General features: G+C 44.3%; 1 protein-coding gene and 1 long non-coding RNA gene across 4 annotated transcripts in view; one reads left to right on the forward strand and one right to left on the reverse strand.

Moving 5' to 3' along the window:
* Window positions 1-20,262, reverse strand: part of RCAN1 (regulator of calcineurin 1) — a 108,501-nt gene that overhangs the window by 33,350 nt on the left and 54,889 nt on the right. The gene's annotated exons all lie outside the window — the stretch shown is intronic.
* Window positions 418-4,774, forward strand: LOC145539256 (uncharacterized). The gene is made up of 2 exons (XR_014077672.1): window positions 418-472; window positions 4,400-4,774. It is a non-coding gene; the product is annotated as an uncharacterized LOC145539256 (long non-coding RNA).

The following is a 20,262-nucleotide window of genomic DNA, read 5'->3' on the forward strand; positions in this document are numbered from 1 at the left end:
GGGTGGGGAGACCACAGCATCGCACAGTGGGCAGTGCAGGCCTGGTCAGCACGTGTCACCCACCCTTCCAAAACCCGGCCGGAGGACAATCTGAACTGCGGTTTCATATTTTCCCACAAAAGGTTGGGCCAGTGACGTATGTGAGCATGGGTCCCCACTGAGAACCGATCTGAGTCCTAAGAAGGTCATTTTGCAAATGAGGAAGTGTATCTCGAGCTCCTTGTGGTTTCTGATGAAAGCTGCTGCAATGTGGGACACGGGCGAAAGAACACTGAGAAAAGAGATGAGGTCACTCAGTCTGCCCCTTTGTGAAGGATGGGGGGGGGCGGGTGTCGAGTGGGAAGATCTTTTATGTCCTAAGAGTCAAGTGAGCCTATGGCTTGTCTCAGCGTTTCTCAGGAATTTTACACTCAGGACTTTTTTTTTTTTTTTTAATACAAAGCTGTGGTTTTTCCAGTAGTCATGTATGGATGTGAGAGTTGGCCCATGAAGAAGGCTGAGGGCCGAAGAACGGTTGCCAAAGAATTGAATTGTGCTGGAGAAGACTCTTAAGAGTCCCTTGGGCAGCAAGATCAAACCAGTCCATCCTAAAGGAAATCAACCCTGAATATTCACTGGAAGGACTGATGGTGAAGCTGAAGCTCCAATACTTTAGCCACCTGATGCGAAGAGCCACCACTTGGAAAAGACCATGATGCTGGGAAAGATTGAGGGCAGGAGGAGAAGAGGGTAACAGAGGATGAGAGGATTGGATAGCATCGCTTGCTCAATGGACAGGAATTTGAGCAACCTTGGGAGATAATGAAGGACAGGGAAGCTTGGTGTGCTGCAGTCTGTGGGGTGGCAAAGAGTCAGACCTGACTGAAAACAACAATAAACAACTTTATTGATATACAATAAACTTTCCATCTTCGAAATGTACAATTTGACAAGTTTGACTAATGTATATGCTCATGAAACAGGATGTTTTGGATGAAATGAACTTTCCCATGTTGTCCTGCTCTTTGCATTCTAGACTGTTTCAGGGACTCCTCCTTGAAGGTCAGCAGCTCTCCCCCTGACCCCACTCCCCGTCACCACTGCAGCCCCAATGTTTCTCACGATTTACAAACGTTCCTGGAAGGATAACAACTCTGGGATCTAAACTCAAGCAGGTTTGTTCTAACATTCTAAGAACAGCCCCAGCGGGCCAAACACATTCATTTAATGTCTTGTCCATAAGGAAACAATGACCTCTTTTAACAGAGTTCCTCTGGAACATGTCATTTAAAATGAGTCCAAAGGAGATACTGTCCAAGTCTCAACTGCTTGGTGAACACATGGAAAACTGTTGGGCGATTTCAGTGCATCTTGAATAAGATGACATCCCTCAGAGATACAACATGCTCTTTGATCATCGGAAGAGTGGTAAAAGAAAGTGACTTACAGAAGTAAAACAGATAACAACAAACATTTCGGTGACTCAGAAAATGCCTAGAAATCACACCAGGCAAAAGTTCACTTTTTTCCATTCAAAAATCCCCCAAAACTCTGCCTAATAACAACCTCCGGCTCCAAACACTTGCCAGCAGGCAGAGAACTTACTAAATTTTGGCTCTAAGAGGAAACGGACATGAACTGAAGAGGAAATGACATAAAAATCCTGACTCAATAACTTGTTCACCGTCTCTTCCTTTCCATTAGGTTTGGTTTTGCTTTAAACATAAAAACCATTTTATTTGCTTCAAACTAAGTACGCTTTCACTTAAAAAGCACTTCCTGCAATAATTGAGCATTAAAAGATTTGAAAAGAATCCCAGTAATGCTAATATATTGTCTACAGTTCAGTTCAGTTCAGTTCAGTCGCTCAGTTGTGTCCGACTCTTTGCGACCCCATGGACTGCAGCACTCCAGGCCTTCCTGTCCATCACCAGTTCCCGGGGCTTGCTCAAACTCATGTCCGTTGAGTTGGTGATGCCATCCAACCATCTCATCCTCTGTTGTCCCTTCTCCTCCTGCCTTCAATCTTTCCCAGCATCAGGGTCTTTTCCAAGGAGTCAGTTTTTCACATATTTGTCTACAGGTGGCCCACACATGAACATGAAAGAAAAACCACCTGTAGCTTAAAACTGTCTTTGTAGTTTGAAGACAAACATAGAGTTCTCAAACACTAATAAGCAACTAAGTTTTTGTAACCCTCCAGTTCAGTAAGTAGAAGTCAGGGGACATAAACAACATCCACTGTACCAGGAACTGAAGAATAGGAGGAAGTAGGTTCAAAATAGCAATGGGTTTTCCCTTGAGATGTACATGTTACAATAAGTGTTCGATTCCATTTTAGATATGGAAAGAGAGTGTCTTTTTTCCCACTGAGAGGGGAAACAGGAAGGGTATAAGTCGCTTGCCCCATTACAATGTCCTATCTGGAAAACTGAAAAGGTGGAGAAATGATGAGTCACAAGTGCATGACTTAGTAAAAATGGCCTTCTGGATTACAGGGACATGTCTGCATGAATGAATGCCTCCCACAGCCTTCTCTGTGGGGATCCTTGCTTTGAAACATCTACACAGTGAGCAGCATAGTGGGTTTGGGTGGTGTGTTTTGTTTGGAAGCGAAAGAGTCACAGAAAGGCTGCCACCAGGCTGCAGGCAGGCCACTTCCAGAACCAAGGGGCCGTGGTGTCAGGGAAGGACTAGAGTCCCTAGCAGCTGGGATCTCAGGACCTGAGCCAGGCACGGGAGAACCTGAGAGATCTGAGCATTTCCAGTGGAGCCAAGAGAAAAGCTTTCCTGGGTGATCTATCATCTCCACGCTTAGACCCTTACGTGCCATGAAGGCAAATACCCCAGCAGATACAGAAAATTTGGGAAAAGTCCCAGCAGAAAAAGTAAAAACTTGTCATGAAAGGGCCAGGAGAATGAGATAAACTAAGTACCTCTCCCTCTGCTATGGACCGAATTGCATCTCCCGCACCCCCACCTCAATTTCATATGTTGAAGACTTCAGCCTTCTTGATGGTCCAACTCTCACATCCATACATGACTACTGGAAAAACCATGGCTTTGACCAGATGGACCTCTGTCGGTAAAGTGATGTCTTTCCTCTTTAATACTCTGTCTAAGTTGGTCATAACTTTGCTTCCAAGGAGCAAGCATCTTTTAATTTCGTGGCTGCAGTCACCATCCACAGTGATTATGGAGCCCAAGAAAATAAAGTCAGCCACTGTTTCCATTGTTTCCCCATCTATTTGTCATGAAGTGATGGGACCAGATGCCATGATCTTAGTTTTCTGAATGTTGAGTTTTAAGCCAGCTTTTCCACTCTCCTCTTCCACCTTCATCAAGAGGCCCTTTAGTTCCTCTTTGCTTTCTGCCATATGGGTGGTGCCATCTGCATATCTGAGGTTATTGATATTTCTCCTGGCAATCTTGATTCTAGCTTGGGATCCATCAGCCTTGTATTTCGCATGATGTACTCTGCATATAAGTTAAATAAGCAGGGTGACAACATATGTGGTGCAGCCAAAAAAAAAAAAAAGATATCAAGAGGAAGAAAGACCAGAGTTTGCTGTCTCTTTGCCATGTGAGGACACGGCAAAAAGATAATCACCTTCAAGCCTCGCCAGCGAGGTTTCGGGAGACTCCCCAGAGTTCAGAATTGTAAGAAATACATGTCTGTTACTTAAGTCATCCAGACTGTGGAATTTCATTCCAGCAGTCCGATCTGCCAGTGCAGGAGACACAAAAGACATGGGTTCAATCCCTGGGTCAGGATGATCCTCTGGAGGAGGGCCTGGCAACCTACTCCAGGATTCTTGCCTGGAGAATCCCATGGACAGAGGAGCCTGGAGGGCTACAGTTCACAGGGTTGCCCAGAGTTGAACACGACTGAAGCAACTTAGTATGTACAGTTCACTACCATATTCCTTTAGAAGTTCTTTACCTGGGGAGATGAGCTAATTATTTGGAGTGGACTCAGTAGCATTTTCACGGTGTCCAGTTTAAGTCTGTCATATTTGTGAGAAATTTCAGGTGATTAACTTATGTAAAGTGTGAAAGTTGCTCAGTCGTGTCCGACTCTTTGTGACCCCATGGACTGTACAGTCCATGGAATTCTCTAGGCCAGAATACTGGGGTGGGTAGCCTTTTCCTTCCCCAGGGGATCTTCCCAACCCAGGGATCAAACCGGGGTCTCCTGCATTGCAGGCGGATTCTTTACCAACTGAGCTAAGAAGACTCACTATCTGTCAGCTTTGGAACCAGGATTGTGAACTGAAGTCTATGGGTTCTAAGCTCATGTTCCTAAGAACTACACTCTACCACTTTGTGAGAAACACTGGATTAAGACGTTCAATGTATTTTAATTACAGGGTACTGTTTGCTTTCAAAACTACATAGGAAACTTGTTTTGCAAGGTTAGATGTGAGCTGGATGATTCAGATTTCTGAAATAAACAATAGTCAAATCAGTTCTCTTAATAAAATGGCATCTCTCTGATTCCTGCAAAAGCTCTGGAATGACCTCTTAAGACTGGGAAAGCTGAGATTTCAAATGTAAACTTTGGAAAGTGCAGACTTCGAACGGATAAAAGCGGTCAAACAGGTTAAGTCAGTACATGCTCAGGAATTACCTTTTCTGTGCTATTGAAATGTTTGAAATAGGAGCATAGTATTTTTTTTTTAAACTGAAGTATAGTTGCTGTACAATATTATATGTTATAGCTGTATAACAGTGATTCACAATTCTAAAGGTTATATTCCATTTATAGTTGTTATAAGATATTGGCTGTATTCCCTGTATTATACAATATATTCTTGCAACTTATTTTATACCTAATAGTTTGTACCTCTTACTCCCTTACCTTTATATTGCCCGCTCCCTCTTCCTCTTCCCCACTGGTTACCACTAGCTCACTCTCTACATCAGCGAATCAAGCACAGTACATTTTAACACAACATTTATGTACTTAAAATTTAAATACTGTTATGGCAGCAAAATCTTTGTCTTTATCTTGTGATACAATTGATATTTTGCTAAACATGATGAGAAATAAAAGTTTTCATTGAAAAATATTACTCATAATAATTTAAAAAGCTGTTATGAATGTCTGCATCCCCTAGTAATTCTACTAAAGTCTACTGAAAAATGGGCTGGCAGAAGAAAGTTAAATTGTCTTGTGTGTGTGCTAAGTCGCTTCAGTTGTATCCGACTCTTTGCAACCCTATCTACTGTAGCCAGACAGGCCCTTCTGTCCATAGGATTTTCCTGACAAGAATACTGGAGTGGGTTGCCATGCCCTTCTCCAGGGGATCTTCCTGACCCAGGGATCGAACCCACATGTCTTAGGTCTTCTGCATTAGCAGGCAGGTTCTTTACCACTAGCACCACCTGGGAAGCCCAAAATTCTCTCCTGGTGTCATCTAAAGAAAACTTTCTTCCAAGTTTTATATTATGAATTCAAGCAAAGGACTATCACAGGATAAAGCAATTACAAAAAATGCATGTTTCTTGTCTAGGTTCGATGATTTTGCTGACTGGCACTGCCAAACGAACTGCCCTGTGGTCAACAACCGGGAGGGGGACTGTGAGATTTCGTTTGCCCGATGCGGTGACATGACCCACTAGGCACGTCTGACGACCCCCCTTCTGTTACGCATGCGCGTTACGGCCTCAATCCTATGTGACGAAAGGAAGCCGTGTGTCTCTGGCTGGTGACTAAGGCGCCGTGTCCATGCCTGCCCTGTTTGGGTCCTGGCGTCTTCTGACTCAGGCTGTAAGTGGCTCTCGAGGGTTCTGGGCAAAAGGCTAGAGTCAGGCGCCCAGCAGTCATGGTTTTGGTAGCCTATGTTCAAAAAGACGAAATCTGCCCCTACGGCAATTTCTCGGACAGCCTATGACTCGGTGTAATTATTATCTTTATTTCTTCATAACAGTGTTCATTTTGGCACATGGTGGTTTAGGTGGTTTAAAGACGTAACTGTTACAGGACGTGCTGTGGTTGCTCAAAATCAGTGTTAGTGCTGGGCAGCTAGACCCCCAGAGGACCAGTTGTGGAGGTAGATTTGGAAAATGAATAGTCTCTCCTCCAGCCTGGGTTGAAACAGGACTGCCCCATACAGCCTTGCTCCCAACATACCCAAAGCAAAGGGTGATGGTTAACTCCACTAGTGGGATCCTCTGCCCCTAAACGGACATGACAGAGGACAAGGAGGTCAGTAGCCCTCATGGCTTACACACTTCTGAAATTCACCCATTCAGTGAATATCTACCACAGGCCAGATACTGCCGGGGGCCCAGATATGACTCTACTGTGGTTCTTGGAGGAGCCGGCAGGCCCCCGGGGTAGACCTGGCCCCCAGCATTGACCCCAGGAGCTCCTAGGCACAGAAGCTGGGTGTTCGTCTGAGGGCCAACCCCCAGAAGTCCTGTAGTCTCCATGGCGAGGTGGGCCAGTGAGCAGGGAGGAAGCACAGCTGAGACTCCAAAGCGGCAGAGGTCCACTCTGTTACCCATGGAGCATTCTGGACGCCTATACTAATCCATTTCTCCTAGAGTAAAACCCTCCCCAGGGACCAGAAATATCACTTGGAGAACAAGGTTGCTGTTGCAATTCTTACTTCCACATTAAAATTCCAGATATGCCATTCCCCTGCTGAGATGCTGACAGGACCATTCTTGAAAAGGAGTGGATGGAATACAAAAGAATCCAAGTTTAAGAAATAATTTTGCAGTTTCAAACTAAGGTTTCTACAACCTTAGTTATGGGCTGAGTTGCATTCCCTCCCAAACCCCTGTGTTGCAGTCCTAACCCCCTAGAAGCTCAGAATGTGTCTGTATTTGGAGATGGGGCCTTCAGGGAGCTAGGTGTGTGTGTGTGTGTGTGTGTGTGTGTGTGTGTGTGTATGCATGCTCAGTCATGTCCGACTCTGAGACCCCATGGACTGTAGGCCTCCTGACTTCTCTTTCCGTGGGATTTCCCAATAATACTGGAGTTGGTAGCCATTCCCTTCTCCAGGGGATCTTCCTGACCCAGGGATCAAACCCTGGTCTCCTGCACTGCAGGCAGATTCTTTACTGTCTGAGCCACCCAGTGGTAAAGAATCCACCCAGGAGAGTCAGGAGACGTGGGTTTGATCCCTGGGACAGGACGATCCCGTGGAGGAGGAAATGTCAACCCACTCCAGTGTTCTTGCCTGGGACGTTCCATGGACGGAGGAGCCGGGTGGTCTCTGGTTCCAGGGGGTCTCCGGACATGACTGAGCATGCACACACAACCATATAACCACTCTTACCAAAAATCCTCATATAAGGTCTCTGCAGAGGCACAAATTCCTATCTACAGTTTGCCTGAATGTTTTCAAGGAAAAGGCACTGGAAGAAAACCATTTGGACAGGAATGTCACCACTGGAATGCACAGCCAGCTCCCTTCTGACACACTCAGTGGTGTGTGCAAAGCTCCGCTGTGTATCTGATGGAGCTCACATCCTGCCATCATCTAGGACCAAGCCCTAAGTCAGTCATTCATACATGCAAAGCCACAGAACTCTCTGATGTTGATAAAGTAAGACAGCCAACTCGATGACCATGATTCCACTTGCCTTTTCAAATGCCACATTTTTGGCAGTCATTTGGAATGGGGCTTTTTCTTTTTTCCTAAACAAAGACCCAAGGAAAACAGAGGCAAGGCTTTCAAAGGCACCCATTACACCAAGGGAAGCCATCCATGAGGGTGCGAGCGAGCCAAGAGTAACTATTTTTACTCCTACATTCTGAACACTGTTTCTTTTCAAACGGGCTGTGTGAGAGGTTGCTGGCCGGCTTCTAACTGGAAAAGTCACAGAAATTTACCCTTGCAGAAAATATCTATAACAGTTTCTTCCTTGGAAAAAAATGACAAACCCTGAATCATATTTCCTAGGATCTTAAAATAATGATGTCGATTTGCTGGTTTATTTGAAAATTCCATGGTCATAAAATAACCAATGAAAGATTCAATCTATTTCTATCGGAGCCATCAAGGGAGAAAGAGGCAGCTCCGATACTTTGATTTAACGATTCTTCAGCAAGTCCAAAACACAAAACCCACGTTCGGACAATGGGTGGTTCTGAAATACAGCAAGTGCTGCAGGGCCTAGGGTGGGGGCCTCCCTGGAGACCATTCTTTCTTCTTTCTTTTTCTAAATGAGCCTAAAGGAATTCTTAAACCTCTCAAATCATCACTGGTAGAACTTCCAGCGTTTCTCCCTTGGCCACTAAAGTTGAAATGCTTTCTCGTCCTCCTGAACTTTCTGAGCCCTGCACACTGGTGGATGAAGACAAGGGGGGTGTAATAAAAAAAAAAAAATCTTAGCATGAAGATTAAGAGTAGAGCTCGTGTTATACAGAGAGAAGTAAGTCAGAAAGAGAAAAATACTGTATATGAACGCATATATATGGAATCTAGAAAAATGGTACTGCTGAACCTATTCCGCAGGGCAGCAAAGGAGACACAGACATAAGGAACAGGCTTGTGGACACAGTGGGGGAAGGAGAGGGTGGGATGAACTCAGAGAGCAGCACTGAAATATATATGTTATCATATGTAAAACAGCCAGTGGGAATTTGCTATATGATGCAAGGAGCTCCAGCTGGTGCTCTGTGACAACCTAGAGGTGTGGGATGGGGTGGGTGGGTGGGAGGGAGGTTCAAGAGGGAGGGGACATACGTATACCTATGGCTCATTCATGCTGATGTGCGCCAGAAACCAACACAACATTGTAAAGCAATCATCCTCCAATTAAAAATAGATTAAAAAAAAAAAAAGAGTAGGGCTCATGGGTCCCATGAGAAGACTTAGATGACCAATTCTTCTAGAAATCTTCATACTAAGAAAGAGTATGGTCAGTGGAGATAGGGAAGGAATTATCAGGCCTTTACAGGCAGAATCCGGGGCAGACAACCATGTGTGTGGCTCAGAGGATGACGTGCGGCAGTAAGTTATGCTGGGTGAAGGGGGCAGCAGGGGACTCCTGCCACGTTCCTGTGAGGTTCCTCCATCCTGGGGTGTTTCCCGTCCTGCAGGGGGAGGTCTGAATGTCATGTCAAGAGACTGGAGGTCCTGGACACACAGGGCTCGGCAGGTATTAGCATCAGGGGGTGGCACCCTTCGGGGCTGGGCTTCTTGCTAACTCTGCAGACAGAGTTCATTTACAGAGCGCTGCCCTGGATGGCCCAGATACTCACGGGGCGGGCCCCAGCCGGCAGCACTGGCCTCACCTGTGAGCCATGAGACACGCAGAACACCAGGCCCCACCTGAGACCCAGCGAAGCAGAGTCTGCCTGTTCACAAGGTCCCCGGGTGACACCCGCACCTGCTGACTTTGTTCAGTTGCTAAAACAGAATACCACAGACTGGATGGCTTAGAACTGCAGAAATTTATTTCTGACAGTTCCAGGGACTGGGAAGTCCAAGATCGAGGTGCTGGCAGGTTTGGTGTCTGGTGGGAGCCTGATTCTTGGTTCGTAGAGGGCTATCTTCTTGCCGTGTCCTCGTGGCAGAGGGGGCAGGGAGCTCTCCTGGGGTCTCTCTTATAAGGGCACTAATCCCATTTGTGCTTCCCTGGTGGCTCAGGGTGGTAAAGAATCTGCTTGCCCATGCCTGCCAATGGAGGGAGATGTGAGCCCGACCCCTGGGGTCGGGAAGATCCCCTGGAGGAGGAAACGGCAACCCATTCCAGCCTTCTTGCCTGGAGAACCCCATGGACAGAGGAGCCTGAGATGGACTGACAGTCCATGGGGTCCCAAAGAGTCAGACATGACTGAGCAGCAACAATACTTAATCCCATTCATGGATTCTGCCTTCTGACCTGATCACCTCCTCAAGGGCCCCCCCCTTCCTAATCCCATCACGTGGCAGGGGGGCGTCTAGGATTTTCAAGTGTGAATTTTAGGGGAGATTGTTCAGCATCTGTCTGTGGCACACAGTGAGGTCCAGGCTGGAAGGGGAGGGAGAGGGTTCGATCGTTACCAGTGATGCCACGTGACAGGGACATGAAGCCGTCCTGCGGTTAACGTGGGGACAGGTGATTCGCCACAGGAATCTTACCAGGTGGCCACATGTGGCAAACAAGGCAAACCTGGTGGACAGGGTTCTTCCAGAGGAATGTTTATAAGGTTTCGAAGGGCGATAGAGTCAACTGGACTCTCACTGATGTTCAATGGGAGTTGAGTAGTCAGGCGTAGGCTCTATTCTTAATGAATCGTTCCACTAGATCGGCTGGTTAAAATATATATATTCATATACATATATCTGGAGAAGGAAATGGCAGCCCACTCCAGTATTCTTGCCTGGAGAATCCCATGGACAGAGGAGCCTGGTGGGCTACAGTCCATGGGGTCGCAAGAGTCGGACACGACTGAGCGATTAAAGGAGGATACAGATATCTCTATTTCTCTCTGAATCTCTCTCTATCTCTATATACATCTATTTTCCAAGCTGTAATTACTGAATGATGTTTGTACCTACCAAGCCCAACAGAGAGGACAGAGGTGACTTGATTATTCTCGACTGTCTTTAACCAACTTCTATTGCCAATAAAACAACAAACTTATTTCTCTCCGTGTTTATTTTTACCGGTTGACTCCGTTTTCAACAGTTTCCTCTAGGGACGTAGTTTTACGAAACTTACAAGATCCAAACTTCCAATCCACTCCTTTTCCGCAAGGTCCCCTTTGCCCTTAAATAGGATGATGGAAGGCCAGATCACGCCGCCTGGTTCTGAACTTCAGAGCACCCTTCCAAAACAGCACAACACGGGGAGAGCAACTCGCCTGCTGACTGGGAATGACATTGCTTCATAACCAGCAACACTAAGTATGAAAAAAAGTGTCAGAGACAACAAAAGGACAGAGGTCACCCCTCGGTAGCAGCGACTCTGTCAAGACTGACTGCTTTTCTGACTTGACCCAAAAGAGCTTCACCCAAAGGGCTTTCAGGTGAATGTCTGTATCCCTCACGGAGTGGGACTGGGGTGGAAACCCATTCGAGCTGTCAGTATGGATACACAACTACGGAAGAGGCTGTGCTTTCACTCCAGGATACTTTTCAATTCTATCTCAAAACTTGTGGCTTAAAAAAAAAAAAGACTCCAGGTGTCTGGAGCATTATGCCACATGATTTGCAGAACATAAAATCATGGAAAGTCACACCATTTCCTGATAGCACACAGCTCATGTTGGCCACCGAAACCCTTCTTCTGACTAATTCATTCCATGCTGTAGTTTTCCAAGGTTGACTCATAACCATATCCTACTTTTCTCATTTCCTGAAATGATTCTGATGAAGGTTATTCCACATAAAAAGTGGAATGATATATAAAATCCAGAGACCTAGGTTCAACTTAAAAATCTTTAGTCTAAGACCCAGATGAACTTTTGGTCATAAATTCATCAGCTGGACCCATGTTTCTGGGCTTCACAAGGACATCACACACTCCAGGAGATGAGGCTGTAACACAGTCCTGGGCTCGTGGTCAAAAGCTCCTGAATTCAATTCAGGATCGGATCTACCTTTTATGAAATAAGTAAGCTATAAAGCAGAAACATTTTCACACCAAAAAGAGGTCTGAAATCTAGATGAGGATGTAAAAGAATGAGGAGGAGTATAGTGTTAGTTGCTAAGTCGTGTCCAACTCTGTGTAACCTTATGGACTGCAGCCCACCAGGCCCCTCTGTGCATGGAATTCTCCAGGCAAGAATACTGCAGTGGGTAGCCATTCCCTTCTCCAGGGCATCATCCTGACCCAAGGATTGAACCCGGGTCTCCTGCATTGCAAGTAGCTTCTTTACCATCTGAGCCACAAGGGAAGCCCATGTTTTTCAGTCACTGAGTTGTGTCTGACTCTTTGCAACCCCATGGACTGCAGCATGCCAGGCTTCCCTGTCCTTCACTATCTCCCAGAGTTTGCTCGAACTCATGTCCATTGAGTCAGTGATGCCATCCAACCATCTTATCCTCTGTCGCCCCTTCTCCTTCTGCCTTCAATCCTTCCCAGTAACAGGGTCTTTTCCAATGAGTCAGCACTTAGAAGGAGTCTAGACCCTTCTGTTTTGTGAAATGGGATCACCATTATGCTTTGTTTAAAGAAAACGTCACTATTTAATCATTGATTTTTTTTTTTTACATTATTAAAAAAAGGAACATGGGGTACTTTATTTTTTATTCCATTAGTATGGAGTACTTTATTTTTTACTTTTTAATTTTTTTTTGGTACTTAGAACTTTTTTAAGGATAGTTACAATATTGAGTTGGTGTTTGCCATACATCAACGTGAATGTGGAATACTTTAAATTGATTTCCTCGTGTGTTAAGGAAGATACAAGCTTTAAAATCACTTGTGTTCTCTAAGAAAAAAACAAAACCCTCAGAAACAATGGAAATTTCAACTCTTTAATTGGCGTTTATGGGAAAAGAGTACAGAAGCCAACTCTTCACTAATTGTTTCTCAGGCCGGTGCTGTGCTCAGTCGCTCAGTCACATCTGATTCTTTGCGATCCCTGTAGCCTGCCAGGCTCCTCTGTCCATGGGATTTTCCCTGCAAGAATATACGAGTGGGTTACCATTTCCTTCTCCAGGGGATCTTCCTGACCCGGGGATCGAACCCAAGTCTCTTGCGTTTCCTGCACTTGCAGGTGGGATTCTTTACCACTGAGCAACGGGGGAAGCCCATACTCATCTCCTATCTTCGAGACTTAGAATTATTTTTTATTTTTCTAGTTAACAACTCGAAAAATATGTGTCTCTATATAAAGATGTAAAAACATTTTGAATCAGGCAATCACTTTTTCCTTAAAAAAAATCATGTTGAGAATCATTCAACGTGTCTAATACCCACTGAGGGACACTTTTGGAAAAATCTTTCAAAGTAAGTTATGCACTGGGTGCTGAAGCCCTAATGAAATGATGACTCAGGAGGCCAGGGTCACGAATGGCAGCTAAAACCAGGAGGTGAAAAGCTGACAGGGAATTTTAGAAGCTGGATCAGACTGACCACACAGCGATTCAGGGATAGACTGATCTGACACACAAAAGGGGAGACAGCAAAACGGCATGTGCCTCTTGATGGGCAGCAGTAACAGGACATCTCACGTAAATGAAAACAGAATCAACAAAACACTCTGACTTGACCACTTTTTCAGATCTCAGAGTTTGCAATAAATAGATGGATAAAGGGATGTGCTAACAGGGTGCTATTGCCAAAAAGTGTCTGAAAAGGGACTTTCTACCAGACAAATAACCCAGATATTAACAGAGGTTAAGAAATATCAACCAAGTGGAATGGGTCTGTCTTATCTGAATTATCATCCAAACATGCTAAGTAGAAAAACAGATTCTTGAGGCAGTTTGGGAAATTCAAATACAGAATCGATATTTGATATTAAGAAAGAACTTTTGTGACTCCTTATCTCTTAGAGACGCATATCATTGAAATGATATGATGCTAGGGGGTGTGTTTAAAACTACCAGGAGTTGTAAGGATGGGAAGGGGAGATATTCCATGTGTTGATTAGAAACTGGGTGATGAGCTGAATCCATGGGGTTCATTAGACTGTTTACTTTGCTTTTCCAAGTGTTTGAAAATCTTCATAAATAAAAAGTTATTTTCAAAAAGTAGCAAAAAATTGATAAGACATTACAGATAAGGGCAGCATTACCTGGGGCTTCCCTGGTGGCTCAGATGGTAAAGAACCTGCCAGTCAATGCAGGAGACACAGAAGATGGGGATTCGACCCCTGGGTTGGGAAGATCCCCTGGAGGAGGGCATGGCAACCCACTCAAGTATTCTTGTCTGGAGAATCCCACAGACAGAGGAGCCTGGTGGGCTATAGTCGGGCTCAGTTGGACACGACTGAGCAACTGAGCATACATGCACTCATGCTAAACTGACATGGTATAAGGTGGCTTTCTTAATAAAATGTATAATTCACACAAATTGAAAATACATAATTTTATATTTTTAGCAATCCTTCAAGAGAGTGAGGTCTCCAGTGAAAATTTTCATACTCTGACACAAAGTATACAACGGAACTCTCTTGGATGCAACTTGACCTAGGAGCCCCATACAGACAGTAGGGTAAAGATTTAGAACAATTTCCAGAATGCTGGAAAAGCATTTTTCCAGCACAAGGGAATAATCCCAGCCCATTTTTCGAAGGACGACACAATAGAATCAAAGTTTTTATTTCTTACTGTGTAGGAACTGTGTTCAATCAGAACTGGGTCAGGTCAGTCACATGACCCAAAAGGTCTAAGGTCATTGTTGAGAAGGATGCTATTACTGCACAGTTGATCAAACACTGGATGATTTATGGTACTTCAAAGCTGTGAGGACCAAACCAGAGCCAGGGGTAAGGGCGATGTCCCTTTGACCAGATAAGCCATGTGGACACCTCATACCTGCATGGCTCATTCCAGCCACCCACTTCAAAGACGTTAACTCATAACCTCCATAACAATCCAATGAGGTGTGGCAGGGGCAACCTGCTTTTATATCACCTATGGAAAGACTGATGCAGATCATATGATTGCCCAAGTCAGAGAGAGACTCAAGAAGAGACCTGGAAATAAAACCCAACCCAGGGACTTCCCTGATGGTCCACTGGCTAAGACTCTGAACCCCAAATGCAGGGGCCCTGGGTTCGATCGCCGGTCGGGGAACTAGATGCCACTCGCCACATGCTGCAACAAAGATCGAAGATCCCGAGTGCCACAACTAAGACCTGGCACAGCCAAAGAGATAAACAAATAACTATTACAAAAAAAAAAAACAAAACCCCAACCCAACACTTGGAAAGCCCAGCACATAGCTTTAAAAATCACAATATACTTTTTTCCAAGCTTGGGGAAGATACTGAACTGAGTGATATATTAAGATGTGTATTAGCATGGATCAAGTGGTGAGTTTTTTAATTTCCAGACAATTTTTCAAAAGAAAAAACACTAAAACAACTTTCACATTGGATGCGCTTTCATGCTGGATTCCCTGGGGGCTCAGCAGTAAAGAATCTGCCTGTAATGCAGGAGACCTGGGTTCCATCCCTGGGTTGGGACGATCCCCCGGAGAAGGGAACGGCAACCCACTCCAGTATTCCTGCCTGGAGAATCCCAGGGACAGAGGAGTCTGTTGGCTACAGTCCATGGGGTCGCAGAGAGTGGGACATGACTGAGTGACTGACACTTGGATGTACTTAAATCCAAGTGTTTAAGATAGAAAGGTGGTGTCTGGTCTTCACAAGAGAAGATGACACTGATCGCCTTGGCAGCCGACAGCAACTGTGATGATGATGAAGAGGCGGGAAAACAGCAGCTCCTGTAAGCTGCAGCTTCCTACTGACTTGGTTTGGGGGGCAAGTACTTGGCCCCTGCTCTCTTTCATCCACAGGCTTCTCCGCACTGAAAGCGCAAATGCTTTCTCACAGATGAGGAACCGAGGCTACAATGTCAGGCGTGATTCTCTTGGATGTTTGACTTGGAATCAGGATCCAAAGCAAAGTGACAATAAAATCGTACCCGGCCTGACACGAATTCTTAAAATAGTGGAGACTGATCCATCATACCCGGCGGCAAACCATGTTGACAAGATCAAGCCGTCAAGGAGAGGCCTGTGGCCCCATGAACTACTGATGGAAAAAGCCTGATTCTCTAAATGCCACTGACAGTTCACCAAGACACCTGGCCACTCCAGGGCAGATGTTATCCCATGCTGGCCCCTGCCCTGACAGATTAACAAAGGAACATGCTCAAAAAAAAAAAAAAAATCATCAAAAGATATACAAGGCCAATGACCTTCTATAGGAAAGCAGGCCTCAGGCTTGCTGTTTTTTATCTTATAAACCACATCACCTCCACCTACAGCAACACACAGTGACTAAAGCTCAGACTGATTGATGAATTGGAATCAGCTAGGAAAGGCATTATCAAGAATTGTCAAGAAAAGGGGCTTCCCTGATGGCTCAGGGGCAAAGAATTCGCCTGCCAATACAGGAGACGTGAGTTCCATCCCTGGCCCGGGAAGATCCCACATGCTGCGGAGCAACTAAGCCCATGTGCCACAGACTAAGCCTGCACTCTAGAGCCTAGGAACCAAAGCTGCTACAGCCTGCACGCCCTAGAGCTCAAGCTCCATAGCAAGAGAAGCCACCACAATGAAAGCCTGGGCACCGCAAGTGGGGAGTAGCCTCCACTCTCCGCAACTCCAGAAAGCCTGTACAGTAGCAACAAAAACCAGCTCAGCCAAAAAACAAATACGTATTTTTTAAAAAGAAGAATTACCAAGAAAAGAAATTCTCCAAAAAAAAAAAAAAAATCCTTTCATCTCTATTTAAGATTAAGGCAGGACTGGACTGTGAAACATTAGACACCAATCTCCAAATGGCTGTGGCTTAGTCACTCAGTTGTACCCAACTCTTTGCAACACCATAGACTGCACCGAGCCAGGCTTCCCGTCCTTCATCATCTCCTGGAGTCTGCTCAAACTCATAGCCATTGATGCCATCAATCATTCAGGGTTGCTTTCCTTTAGGATCTCCAAATAGTTAAACATCAAACTTCTAACGATCAGAATGTTATATCCTTTTCCTACAGAAAACCTGGCTGTTGTAAGGATTTTGAAGAGCCGAGGTTTTACTCTGGTTTTCCAAGGAGCTGTGAAGACTCTTGAGAGTCCCTTGGACAACAAGGAGATCAAACCAGTCCATCCTAAAAGAAAACAGCCCTGAATATTCACTGGAAGGACTGGTGCTGAAGCTGAAACTCCAATACTTTGGCCACCTCATGAGAACAACTGTTCTCATTTGAAAAGACCCTGATGCTGGGAAAGGTTGAGGGTGGGAGGAGAAGGGGACGACAGAGGATGAGATGGTTGGATGGCATCACCAACTCTATGGACATGAGTTTGAGTAAACTCTGGGAGTTGGTGATGGACATGGAGGCCTGGCGTGCTGTAGTCCATGGGGGTCACAAAAAGTCAGAGACGACTGAACTGAACTGATGGCATCTTAGGACACTGGTCCAGGAGTCACTTTCGGTCTCTGGCCCCAGCTTTGGCAAAAAGAAGCTATGCCGCATTGGGGGGCATATTTCATCTCCTTGGATCTGCCCCATCTGTTGCAAAATCAATGGTAAAGGAGCTCCAGGGAGATGACAGCAGGGACAGGAAAGATCATACATCACCTGGAACATAATTCAGCTTACAGAACAGGACAAACTGTGGGGAAGCGAGGCAGAGACATTAACACTCAAGTGTATTAATAGCTATGCTAATGGAGCACTGTACAACCGTTTCACCTGAATACTAAAAATAGGCTTCCGAGTAATCACCATCGTTTTTTTAAAAAAAGAACATAAGTTACTGTCAGCCTAGCTGCATGAAATTCCTATTAAGAGTCACTGGAAATTGTGAGGATGCAAAGGTGGATGAATGTAGCCTTCTTATTCCAGGAATCGTTGGAAAATTCATCCAAGGTCAGGATAGGGGGATGGGGGAAGAAGAAAGAAAACTTGCCCGAAAAATTAAGTAGTGTCAGGAAGTTTAACGTGATCTGTGTTTGATTCACAGCACAGGATTCTTTCGTAAGAGCTCTTTATCTGACCCCGTTTGCTCTAGATAGGGGCGGGTAGGCTTGTGAACATGAGTTCAGACAAGTTCAAGTTAATAAGCTCCACACTGAATCCTATTATGTAGGCGGTTCTGTAACTTTCGTAGGCAGGGGAGAAGATAAAGAACTTGTTTGTAAGGTGCACAAAGGTCCTGCTGGCTATGGTCTAGTTAGCTTAATGCTTCAGATGCCACTCTGTCAAATATCCCCTTGTTTCACGGATTAAGTCAGTCAAAATATCCAGAACCGGGTCTCAGAAGGTCCTGACCATCTTCCGAGAACATAGCTCCCCCTTTCCGGTTTATTATGCCGGCTCTGAATAATAATAATTTTAAGTTACATTCAACCCACGCTTGGCAGTTCACAAGTCTTGTCACAGGTACCAACTCATTTAAGTTGCCTGAAATCCTCGGATGATATAGAAGAGGATTTTATTATCCTTGCTTTTGCAGAAACGAGGCTTGGTGAGCTCAGATAGGTTGCCTAAGGTCATGAAGCTCCTACTGGCAACATGTAACGTGCACGTTCATGCCCTCTGACTGTTATTACCCAGGATGGCTGTAACCAAAGACACATTCTTGTAAATCCTTAAGACAGTACCAAAAAAGGCCCAGTTGAGGTATATACACATGTCCTCAGATTTCTGTGGTGAGTCAGTAAATATGTCTTAAAGGTGACGTTGGTTGGTGAGCTATTCATGTCAGGTTCTGAACTGAGGTAAGAGTTAAGACCATTAAGAAAATTTCCTCCAATTTATTTTTGAATCCAAGACGTCAGGTTCTAGGCATTCTTGAACACTCTAGCACAAACCCCAAATCAGCCTAAACTGTTAACAGAGGTGCGTGATTTGTGATCCTGATAAGCGTGCTTTAATCTGAAGGTGTTGGCTTATCAAAGGCACATGTCAGCACAGATGCAAGCTACCCGTGAAGGGGCTAGTGAGGAAGCACCCACCCTGGAAGGGGTTGGAAGTTGCTGTGAGGAAGGTTGGTTTTAAAACTCCTCTGTGGACATGTGTGTCTCAGATTCATGTCAATGTATGGCAAAAACCACCACAATATTGTAAAGTAATTAGCCTCCAATTAAAATAAATAAATTAATTAAAAAAAACAAACAAACAACTCCTCTGTGGAGAAATGCAAATCAAAACTACAACATGGTATCACCTCACACCAGACAGTGAGATCTCACAGCATCATCAGAAAGACTACAAACAATAAATGCTGGAGAGGATGTGGAGAAAAGGGAAGCCTCCCTACACTGTTGGTGGGAATGTAATTTGGTGCAGCCACTGTGAAGAACAGTGGAGGTTCCTTAAAAACTGAAAATAGAGATACCATGTGATCCAGTGGTCCCACTTCTGGGCATAAATCCTGAGAAAACTCTAATTCAAAAAGATACACGTAACCCCAATGTTCGTAGCAGCACTAATTATAATAGCCAAGACACATGAGCAACCTAAGCGTCCACTGGCAGATGCATGGATAAGGATGTGGTATATATGCACAAAGGAATGTTCCTCGGCCACAAAAAAGAATGAAATAATGCCATTTGTAGCAATATGGATGGACCTAGAGATGATCATACTAAGTGAATTAAGTCAGAGAGACAGAAAGACGAATACATGGTATCACTTACATATGGAATCTAAAACAAATGATGTAAATGAACTTATTTACAAAACAGAAGTAGACTCAGAGACATAGAAAACAAATTTACAATTACCAAAGAGGAAGTGTGGGAAAGGAATAAATTAGGAGTTTGGGATTAAATTACACATACTATTATATATAAAATAGATAACCAACTACTGTAGAGTACAGGAAATGATACTCAACATTTTGTAATAACCTACAATGGGAAATAATCTAAAAAAGAATATATATGTATATATTTATATCTGAATCACTTTGCTACACACCTGAAACTAACACAACATTGTAAATCAAATATATTTCAATAAAAATTTAAAAAACCTCCTCTGTGAATTACTCCATATAAGATTTCTGTAAGAACTTAAAAAGTCCTTACCATTTCTCCATTTTTCGTACTTAGAAGAGACAGGTAATAGTGAATAAGAATAAAAACTGAGTAACAAGAACAGCTGCATGCAGACAAGGTCCACATTGATATTCACCTCAAGGCTGTTGATTTTCACAGGACATCCATTTACTGGAAAACATCTTTCCATAAGGAAGGTTGTCGAACAGTTTTAAATAATGAAAACAGGGTTTTATAATGGAAACTATTTTGCAATTCTTTAATAATTTTAATACTTAATGTAATAATTTGAAATGTACCAGAAGAAAATCTGGTTGAAGTGACAACAAAAACAAGATGTCGAAAAATCATAAAAATCGACATCATTTCCCAAAGACATCAGAAGGATACATCTGTTTAGGGAGCACAGCGAGAGCCTGGGGGAAGTTACAAGGAGAATAATGAATGGTGAAATGATGAGACAAAAAAGAGGAATATCCAGCAAAGCCTCCCTGAGGATACTCATAAACGAATGCTGTGCTGAAATCATGACTGGTGTAAATACAGGATAAAGCGTATGCCATTTTCTCCAGCACCAAGAAACTCTTCTTGGTAAGTGGTTACTTTAAAACTTTTATTTTTAATGCCTGCCCCCCCCCCAAAAAAAA

Source organism: Giraffa tippelskirchi, chromosome 2, assembly GCF_054371585.1.
Source record: "Giraffa tippelskirchi isolate mGirTip1 chromosome 2, T2T-mGirTip1v1.2.pri, whole genome shotgun sequence".
Taxonomy (NCBI): domain Eukaryota; kingdom Metazoa; phylum Chordata; class Mammalia; order Artiodactyla; family Giraffidae; genus Giraffa; species Giraffa tippelskirchi.